Below are 10,430 nucleotides of genomic sequence, written 5' to 3'. Positions count from 1 at the left end.
GTTGTCCTTACTGCAGTGCGGATGAAAGCGAGGATGGGACTTTGTCAAAGGACATGGTGTGGCCATTATCAATCAAAGTGGCAGCAAGGATGCCAAAGAAGATGACAGAGGAGCGAGAACGAAGAAAGTTCGAACCTACATAGATTGGAACTACATTCCTCCTACTGTCGCAAATGGTGATTCAAGCTCATGGAAGATGAAGAGGTCGGTCGATCGGCCGAGGTGACGTCTTCCGATCGAAAAGCCACGAAGGGGCTACTGAAAGCTGATGAGAATTAAAACGGGGAAATGCCCCGTGTAACAAACTGTAATAGACAATTCGTTGAATTTCTTTAAACTTTGCTTTATTACGTTTTAACTAGGACAATTAGTTAGACAATTTTTAGCATAGACTAAGACTATAGACTGTATTTTCTGCGTATTTGGTATTTTGGGATGTGTTTGGATGTGTTTATGCAGGTTTGGGGAAGTTTCACGCATTTCGAGGAAGTAAAGACGGAAATTCAAAGAGTCTACAAGAGGAAGTCCTCGATCGAGTACTTTTTGTACTCGATCGAGTGGAAATTGGGTCGATCGAGCTGTCTGGTTACTCGATCGAGAAAGGCCAAAGAGGAACAGGTCGATCGAGGGGATGCTTACTCGATCGAGCATAGGGGACATCAAAAGTCCTCGATCGAGTGATTTAAAAACCACTCGATCGAGTGGTATGAACAGGACACGGGAGTTTTCTTTCTTAAAACTCTTATTTTCCTAATTCTATTTGCATTTCACCCTAATTCCGTCTAACCCCCTCCCTAATTGCGATTTTCACTCCCCCAAATCCCCATTTTCTTGCCCAAAATCACCAAATCCGTCACCTACATTCCATTTCTAGCACTTTAATCTTCAATAGCCCCTTGTTTTTCCCCCTATTTGTGTTCATCTTCACTGTTTTTAAAGGGAATTAGGGTTTGCGGTTTTTTCGATTAAAATCCGCCTTTTCTGCTTGGTTATTTGAAGTTTAATTGCTTTTATAGGATCATCATCATCAAGTAAGTGTCTCATTCACACTCTTTGCATTTTCTCTTCGATTAATTCGAATTTCTTGAGGTGATTTTGAGTTAGGGTTCGAAAAATCCATGTCTAGTCGATTTTTTTCGATTTACTTGTGTTTATATGCCCTTAATTAGCTTGTTGATGATCTTATCGCAATTCCTCGCTGCTGTTACATGTTTAATTCGAAATTTGCGCGAGATTCCGCGACTAGGGCTTCTCAGTCGAATTTTTCGACTGCTAGACGGTTTTTATGTTGCCATGCTTTGTCTAATGCAGTTCTTGCCTACTTGTTCTTTCTTTGTTATCATTTTCCGTCCCCTATCGCCATTACATCTTTGTAAATCATTGGGAATCTTGTCTTGTGAGTATTTTTAAATCGTCACTAGGAGCCCCACATGCTTTCATATGCGGCTTCCATGCCTCTTAGTCTCCTTTAGCAGTCATTATTTTGTCACCTTATCACCATTCACTTGCTGCCAATTCGAAAATCCAGAGGAATTGTTGGGGTTTTGCTTGCTGTAGAGTCGATTTTTTTTCGACTTTTAGGGACTTACATGCTGTCACATGCTGGTTAACGCGTTATTTTAGCCACGGTTAACAGCCGTTCTTTCTTATTAAGTCCCTTGATTTGATTGCAGGATGGATGCTAGTTCTTTGCCTTCTACTAGTACGTCCTCCAGCCCGTCCGTGAGCGAGTCAGTGGTCCCTGCTGTCACCACTACTTCAGCCCTAGTCACCACTGCAGCACCAGTTCTCCTTGTTTCAGGCTGCGGGACGAGTTTACACCTCGGCTAGCTCGGCCAGGGAGCTCGGTTCGAGCTACACCGGCCACCACTCTGCCAGAGCCCTTCTCCATCTTTGGACAGAGGACTCACCCCTCGTTTCCTGACGCCTGGTATGCTGCCACTGAGGCCGCATCAGCAGGCTAGCCAGTTAGCCATCACTTCCAGCCCTTCTGAGGCTGATGTTACGGGAGAGGGCACTCTCACCCCTTTACCGCGGATGCCCACGGTACGTTTTACTTCAGCGGACCACCGGACTCGGTTAGCCGCTTTACTTCATTGCCCCCTCTCCTCCACCCGTTTCCTTGCACGGACCGACCTAGAGACCTTAGGAATTTATGAGGAGGTCTGGTTTGTTGAACGGGACGGGTATGTCGGGTCGATCACCATGCGGGAAGGCGCTATTCGTACCCCTACATACGAGTTTTTCGGCTCCTATTCTTTTGACACCGACTCTTACGATGCGACCACTCCGTTCTTGCATTCACTTTCGACTCCGCAATGAGTCGCACCACCGGACTTTGGCCGAGGTTTGGGCGAGTTTTAGGCCTAGTTAGTGACGGTCCCACCGACCCACCTCGAGACCTCCTTCGACCACTTTGGGCTGCACTTTCTCACACCCCTTCTCCTCACGGAAGGGAGCTCACGTTCACTTACACGCCCCCCCGTTACTACTTGCGTCTGATAGGAGAGACCATCTTTGGGCGACCTGAGCCCAATAACGTGACCAACACTGAGCTAGCGATTCTCGCGGGGTACCTCAACATTGACTACGGTACCCCGTTTGTTCTAAACATTGCCTATCTAGTAGCTCAGCATTGGAACGGAATTGGGACTCGGGTCAAGACCGCTGTTGTCTGCGGCGGGCTAGTGACTAGGATTGCCCGCCACCTTTACCCCACTGACCCTGGACTCACTGCACCCGATAGGATGGCTTACCTTGACCTGGGTGCCATGACCGACTTCGCCTGGTTCCCAAAGGCGAAGGGGAGCGCGAGGACGTGGAAGATTTGTGGTTCCACGTCTGTTACCTTGCCGTGCTCTACCCTTCCTCCACTCTTACCGCTCCTGTCTGCTGCTGAGGGAGCGAGGCCACCTCCACCCACCTACCACCTTACCTTCACTCCTACTTCTTCTTCTAGGAAGAGGAAGCGGGAGGCCGGAGCATCTTCTAGCTCTCAGACTCCGGCCCAGACCCAGACTCAGACTGGACCCACACAGACTCCCACACCTACACCTTCACTCACTCCACCTCCTTCCGATCCGGCCTTTCCGGCCAATTTTGTCTGCCCTCCTGTTTTAGGGGCGCCCGAGGTCATGGACCAAGGGCGTCGTGATGCCTTGCTTTTGGATATGTGCAAGTACATTACTGAGATGAGACGGGATATGGCTTTGGCTGTATTCCCGCTCTACGAGTACCACATCCGAGCACGACGACCGATTCCAGAGAGGTGGCCACATCCCTCCTTCTACCGATACCCAGCGGACGGGTACCCTCCACTACCTTCTGACTCAGAGGAGGAGCCGGAGGAGACACCGGTAGCACGAGAGGTGCGGTTACGGGCTGAGCAGGCGGCACAGCGAGCTGCCCGAGAGGAGGAGAGTGATCCTCCGTTCACACCCGGTCCGGAGGATCAGCCTGGAGATGACGACTGAGTTTCCACATTGTCTGTTGCTGGTTTGGGGAGACCGTTTTGTTGAGTCAGAGTACCTAGGAGACGGCGGTGCCGACGACGAGTAGCTACTGGTCTACTCACTTCCCCAGTTTTCTGGCTGGTTTGGGGAAGTTCGCTTTTGTATGTACATTACTCTTTTCATTTTTGTCTCCTTTATTTTTATTTTTGCTGGTTGTATACTCCCATCCCCCATCTTTCTGCTGGTGTATGCTGGAGGACAACGAGGGCGTTGTCCGTTTTGGTTTGGGGAGGGTATTGCATCCTTTTGAGTCTGCATCTGCATTTGTTTTGCACTCACGTTTAATTTCCCGCTTGCATTGTTGTTTATTTTCAAAAAAAAAATCAATCAAAAAAATTAGAAAAATTTCAAAAATTCAAAAACAATTCACGTTTATTTTTGCATATAGGTTGAGTCGGAACGGTAGATTCCCGTGATGAAATTGCACTATAACTTGTCATTTTACTTGAGCCTTGCACTTTTATTGATAGTTATTAGCCTTGTCATACGCATAATCTACGAATTTCTGTTCAAATATAAGCTGACTGTTTAGACTTGACCTGATAAACTGGCAAACTACTTAAAAAAATTTCTGAGTTTTAGAGCCATAACTGGTGACATTCATGACTAGTTCATTAGAAATTTTGAGAGTAGTACTCCTTGCATAGCATGTTCGTCTCTTTTGCACATTTATGACATTCAATTTCTCGTCAAATGCACATATTCGGGTTTGTGGTTGGTGTCACATGCAGGGAGGGTCTTGCAAATTCCCTTTCCTTTATATCTTACACCCATTTAGCTCCACATTGACCAAAACTTGCCTTTTGACCCATTAGCTACATTCCAAACTAAGCCTGCCCAGTCAAGCTAGTTAGTGTGTTCTCTTGTGGTATGTTCTCCATTGCAGTTTGGTCCGTAATTCCTGTTTGGAGTTGGTGTTTGTTTTAAGGAAGGAGGAAAAAGAAAAAAAAAGTAAGTATTGAAAAAAAAAGAAGGAAAACGTGAAAGAAAAAAAGAAAATGAGAAAAAATGAAAAAAAAGAAAAAAAAAAAAGAGAGCTGGAACGAAAAAAAAAGAAAGAAAAAAATTTGTTGAGAAAACAGTTGTACCCTCTTGTCAAAGTTGAGAAGATGTTCGAAGATGTACAATCAAAAAGGGTTGTTTGTTCCGGTTAATTTTCAGACGGTGGAAGTTTGTGACCGTCTAACTCCTCCGTTCTATCCCATATTTTTGAGGAGATTGTGCTTTGAGTCTAGTGAGTTTTGTGCCAAGTGAAAGGCACTAGTACTTAGTCTTTCAGTCAGTTGAGATCCGGATGGGTTCATTATGGTCTTGTTAGGACTAGCTTGACGCTTTTACCTCCACTTTTCCATAACATGTTTTGCCTTTCTCACCTGAACCTCACTATTCCCATATTATTTGCAAACCCTCGGTTGTGACGGACATTATTGGTTGGAATTTGTGCATTAGTACTTGAATTGTCTTTCATTTTTGTTGCATGCATGCTATGTAGGTCGCAGTTAGGTGAGTGACTGTCTTTTCTTCTCTCTTTTACATATTACATTTGCCCTTTGCTTCATGAGAGAAGAGTGACCACGTGAGAGTCCAGTTTTGTTGGTCTTGCAAGGTCGATAGGTCAGCTTTATTTCTGAACAGCTTATAATTCGTTTGCGTATTGACTGCTTAGCTTTAACTATTGATTTTTGTTGCATTAAATTGGTTCAAGTAGATAAGTTAAGCTAGCTCTGAGTTATCATTTCCGTTCCATTAGCTTAGTTTTGAGTTTACTCGAGGGCGAGTAAAGGTTTGGTTTGGGGAGATTTGATACGTGCCTAATGTATAGTCTTTTTAGCCTATTTCAGCACGTATTTCTATGCATTTCTATACTATTTTTATGGTATTTTGCCCCGAATTGGCTACTTTGGTGTATTTTGTCCTTTTTGTAGGAATGTTCGCGAAAGTAGTGGAACCATATCCCTTTTTGCCCTTTTTGCATGCATTTAGAGGAGACGGGATTGTCCCAGAGTAAGATACTGCACTTGGAAGCGTCACGGCACGCATTACGAGACACTTGGGTGAAGACGTGAGCTGAAATGAAGATAAAGTGCTCGATCAAGCTATTCACTAGTCGATCGAGTGGTTTTTAGACCCCCTGTTGGTCGATCGAGCTATCCCTTACTCGATCGAGTAAGCTGCACATGACCAAGTCCTCGATCGAGTACCCATTTGGTCGATCGAGGGACTTTTGCTGGAATGTTGGTCGATCGAGTGGTTTAATCCACTCGATCGAGAGGTTTTCACGGGTAATGGGCTTTTAATTAGTCCGTGAGTTGTTATTTCCGTAGACTTTGGTTCTTTTTTGTATTTAAACCTAAGTTAATTAGGTTATTAGGCATTCTTTTTACTATCTCTTTTATCTAAGCTTTTACATTAGAAAACTACTGCTACTTTTGCTACGTTGCTTTTACTTTCTACTGCTACTCTTATTTTCGGGATTTGCTTCATTGGATTTCGGGTTCTTTACGCCGGAATTTGCTTGGATTGTAATTTCCTCTCTTCTCTCAATAATAATTAACCTTCTTGTTGCATTAATTCCTTGTTTGCCTTATTTATTCTTTTGCCCTAGTTTATCTATTATTGCAATTTATTGTTATTCATCATGTTTTCTCATTGAATTTTATTTCTTTGTTAGTTTAATTAAGAATATGAGTAGCTAAACCCCTTTCATGTTGGGATTAGGGGATCTGCGGTAGAAAAATGACGACGTAGTGAATGAATTGGACGAATTGATTAAAAGACCATGTCACTATAGCAATTTAACTGTAATTCCCGACCTAGTTGAGTGCACGCTTCTATGTCACCCATTAAATCAAGCTACAATTAATCCTGGATCGAAAGATTGGACTAAATAGGCCTGCTATAAACAGTAGACTACCCTAATGAGGACGAAAGTTAAGTTAGTGGTATTTTAGGGTAGGAAGTGGACCGAAAGGACCTTCTAACATCCGTCTCACATTAGTTCGTCTGAGTCATTTACTGCTGAGTTGTTGGACTACCGTAGTGAACCGAAATCCCGACATGTCCCTCTCTTCTTGATAGTTAAATCGTAATTTACCGCTTTAATTCTCGTAGTTTAGAAATCAAAATTTAAACAACCCCCAATTGTTACCATAGGATTAGAATAGACAGCTATAATTACATTTCCTCCCTGTGGATTCGATACTCGACTGCCTCTGCTACATTTTAGTTGAGACCGTTAGGTTTTATCTTTGATAGGGTTGCGATAGCCGTGTCAAGCATCTTGAAGATTACCCATTTTCTTCTTCCATATGGGTGGTGATTCTTTACCCATAGCTTGTTCTTTGCATTGAGATGCCAACTTCTTCCTATCACTTTCTCGGCTATAATGATTGATCATGAAACATGGCTCATGTAAGCGGGGAGCTCTCATTGTCTTGTCAAGGTTAAAAGTGATTGTTTCATCTCCCATTTCAAGTGTGAGCTCTCCATGTTTCACATCAATCACCGCTCCCGCGGTATGTAAGAATAGTCTTCCTAAAATGATAGGGATGTTGGAGTCTTCCTCCATGTCAACAATAACAAAGTCCACCGGGATGAAGAACTTGCCAATTCTTACTAGCACATCCTCCCATACCCCTAAAGGTGTTTTCGTTGATTGATCCGCCATTTGAAGCGTGATATTGGCGCATTTGAGTTCTCCCATTCCTAGCCTTTTGCACACCGAGTATGGCATGACACTCACACTTGCTCCAAGGTCACATAATACTTTGTTGATTGTAGTGTCGCCAATGGTTCATGAAATAGAGAAACTTCCCGGATCTTTGAGTTTTGGAGGTGAACTTCCTTGTAGAATAGAACTACTCACTTTAGTGAATGCAATAGTCTCTATCTTCTGGATGGATTTCTTCTTTGTAAGAATATCTTTCATGTATTTCGCATAGGCCAGAACATGATTGATTAATTCCGTGAATGGAATTGAGATTTCTAAGTTCTTCACAACCTCCATGAACTTTCCAAGTTGTTCATCAAACTTAGGCTTAGCTTGACGACTTGGAAATGGGAGTCTAATCACAATAGGCTCTTTCTCCTTAGCCTTCTCTTCATTTTTCTTCTTTGAAACTTATTGAATGGTGGTGAGTTCTTCTTCTTCCTTAGAGTTTTCAACTCTTTGCTTGTCACTAGAATTCACAACATCTTCATCAATGGGCCTCTTCGGCCCTTCATATCTTGTACCACTTCTCAAATGGATGGCACTAATCGACTCATGTCTTGGGGGATTACCTTGAGGTGGTAATTGCCCCTTTTGCCTTTGAGAGCTAGAAGATGCTAATTGAGACATTTGGGTTTTCAACATTTTGGTGTGGGCTAGTATGTTGTTGATGGTGATATCTTTTGCTTGGCTATCTTTTAGCATTTGAGTGAAAAATTCTTGTTGATTCTTTTGCATTTGGAGGACCGCTTTTTGAACATCAAAGCTTTGGTCATTGGGTTGATTGTATGGAGATTGATTTTGATAACCTTGGCTTTGATTGTAAAAGAGCCTTTGAGGTTGATTTCTCATTGGAGGTGGGGTGTATGTTGGTTGAGGGTTTTGAACATTTTGGCTTTTGTACGAAAGATTTGGATGGAATTTGGTGTTCTTATTTTAATAGTTGGGATAAGGGGTACCACTCTTGTATGCTTGGAAGGCATTCACTTGTTCACTTGTTCCCCTACATTCACTTTGGTCATGTCCCAAAGTTCCACAACTCTCACATACTCCACTTGGAATTGATGATGATGCCACCATAGCATTAACATGTTTCTTGGGTGATTTGGAGGCCTCTTCAAGTTTAGCCATGGCCTTCTCAAACTTCAAATTAATGGTGTCAATGTGAGCACTTAGTGTTAGAAATCTATATCTCATTATACTCAACATATTCATATATGTTTCAATTTAATTTAATCATAAAATTAATTTAGATCTTATGCATGCAAACATAAATAAATATAGAGAAGAAATCGTCATCCTTACATTGATATTTCGGATATATGGGCACAAATGAGTTCTGCTACTCACTTGTTCTTGAGCTTCCTAATATTGGATGAACAAAGGATTCAAGCTTAGAATCCCTCCCAAGGAATTATACCCAAGATAACCTCTTAAAAATTAATATTATTAATACTAGAACAATATTAATTTAACTAAAAATTGACCCAAAACTATTGTTTTGTTCTCTTGAAATTTCGGTCAAGAGGGGAGGAATATTGGAGTAATTTATCTCTCTAAAATTCTTTTGTTTTAGATGTGCAAGAATGAATAATACACTAGTTTTGCATGTAGTGTATATTAGGTAAATTATAGAGAAAAACCCTTGGCTTTTCTCTATGACAAAACCGGGTGGGGTGGGGTGGTAATGGCCAATGCATGATCAAGGTGCTCTTCACAAAAACAACTAGGTTTGCATGGCTATCCATTAGGTTAATGATTATGCTTTCCACTTAAAATAATCAACACAATATTTAGCCTAATACACCCTACATTTCGGTCCATTTAAGATAAAATGGATTCCATTTTATCTTTGTCAATTTGTCACATGTTATAAGACATGTGAAATTGTCATGTATTTTTAACATATTAAAAATCAATACAATATTTAAAATAATCAACACAATATTTAGCCTAATACCCTACATTTCGGTCCATTTAAGATAAAATGGATTCCATTTTATCTTTGTCAATTTATCAATTTGTCACATGTCACAAGTCATGTAAAATTGTCATGCATTTTTAACATATTAAAAATCAACGTATTAATAAAAATACGTCATGTACAAAATCGACTTAGTAATTCATAATTACTTGTACCAAAACGATTTACCAATTATAAATCACAACATCTTGTATTTATAATAAATTATTCATTCAGATTCAATTGTTTCCGTAAACAATAATTTCATCTAAGTAATAAAACAATTCGATCACTTAGACCGTATCTTATTTAATCAAATTATAATGAGATACGTAAATATTACTTCCAAAATCGTCCGTCAATTTTATGTAATTTAATTAACCCGTATCGTCATACGATCAATTAAATAATCAATTAAGAGTGTTACCCTTTAGGTATGACCCAAGGGGATCAACTGATCACCACCGTCGCACGACAATAATGTCAAACTCTAGTCACCAATCATTACCGATATGTGTGGACCAGTTGACAGTAAAATATTACTTCCCACATGTATTCTTAAAATGAGACTTAAACATGTGATCATCATGATCGACAGTTGTGATCGCATTATTGTCGGAGGACACATATTCCAACACTTAGTTGGGCACCCAATTGAGTAATGGAATCCACCTTATGCTTTCCTCCTCTAGTAGCCTTCCGAGGTCTACTATATTGTGAGTTATGGACCGCCATTTCCTAAATTTTGTTCCATGTTTGATTGTCATCAACTTCGGTAAACATACCATTGGATCCCATATTGAGAATGATTCGGGAGTCTTCATATAGACCATTCTAAAATTGTTGTACAAGGAACCACTCGCTAAGTCCATGGTGTGGACAAGATCGACAAGTGTCCTTGAATCTCTCCCATGCTTCATACAAATATTCCTCATCCCTTTGTTTGAACCCGGTGATTTGGGCTTTCAACATGTTAGTCTTTTCTGGAGGATAGAATTTCTTGTAGAAAGCAAGTACCAATTTCTTCCAAGAATCAATACCAAGAGTAGCCTTGTCTAGGTTTTCAACCATTGTTTCACGGTACCAATCAAAGAAAAAGGAAATAAGACCCATCGGATTTGGTCTTGAGTAACTCCGGTTTGAGAAATTGCATCACAATAGTCACAAAAAGTCTCCATATGTGAGTGAGGGTCTTCACTAGGCATCCCCCCAAATTGACTTCTCTCAACTAGTTGTATGAATGCGG

The 10,430-nt window shown here is 41.3% G+C and overlaps 1 pseudogene; it reads left to right on the top strand.

The window, feature by feature from the left end:
- Nucleotides 1-10,049: 10,049 nt before the first annotated feature.
- Nucleotides 10,050-10,149, top strand: LOC141658209 (small nucleolar RNA R71; annotated as a pseudogene).
- The last annotated feature ends 281 nt before the right edge of the window (nucleotides 10,150-10,430 follow it).

Source organism: Silene latifolia, chromosome 5, assembly GCF_048544455.1.
Source record: "Silene latifolia isolate original U9 population chromosome 5, ASM4854445v1, whole genome shotgun sequence".
NCBI classification, from domain to species: domain Eukaryota; kingdom Viridiplantae; phylum Streptophyta; class Magnoliopsida; order Caryophyllales; family Caryophyllaceae; genus Silene; species Silene latifolia.
Note: the sequence above shows the minus strand (reverse complement) of the source record. Positions and strands in the feature narration are given on the sequence as shown.